This window comes from Elephantulus edwardii, unplaced genomic scaffold (assembly GCF_000299155.1).
Source record: "Elephantulus edwardii isolate Elephantulus edwardi_28Jun2011 unplaced genomic scaffold, EleEdw1.0 scaffold00240, whole genome shotgun sequence".
NCBI classification, from domain to species: domain Eukaryota; kingdom Metazoa; phylum Chordata; class Mammalia; order Macroscelidea; family Macroscelididae; genus Elephantulus; species Elephantulus edwardii.
The window spans coordinates 4,417,108-4,417,646 of record NW_006399990.1 but is presented as its reverse complement, the minus strand read 5'-3'; positions in this window follow the sequence as shown (position 1 = coordinate 4,417,646).

Sequence of the window (539 nt, the reverse complement as noted above, 5' to 3'; positions counted from 1 at the left end):
AGGGACCTCTCCAAAGTGCTAAGAGTAGTGGCATTAATCTCGAGACTAAGGTGTGAATGATCCAGGCCCTGGTCTTTACAATTACTTGCTATGTATCAGAAAGCTGGACAATGACCAAGTATGACAGAAGAAGAATTAATGACTCTGAGTTTTGTTGGTGGAGAAGAGTATTGAAATGTGGACAGCCAAGCAGACCAAAGAACAAATTGGTCTGTCTTAGAGAAGGTGAAATCAGGTTTCTCCTTATTAGAAAGGATTTTGAAAATCCATCTCAAATACTTTGGGTGGGTGTCCAGGAGGGACCAGTCCTCGGAAAAGGACATCATCCTTGTAAAGGTGGAAGGACAGTGCAGGAGAGGAAGATCCTAGATGAGATGAATTGACATAGGGACTGAGGCAATGGGATTAGATGTGTTGGAGTCCATGAGACTACTAAAAATGTGATTAAATAATTGTTAAAAAGAATATAATACACTATGCAAAGTTAGAACTTCTACTCTTGGAAAAGGTACTGAAAAGTCATATTTTGCAGGAAACTG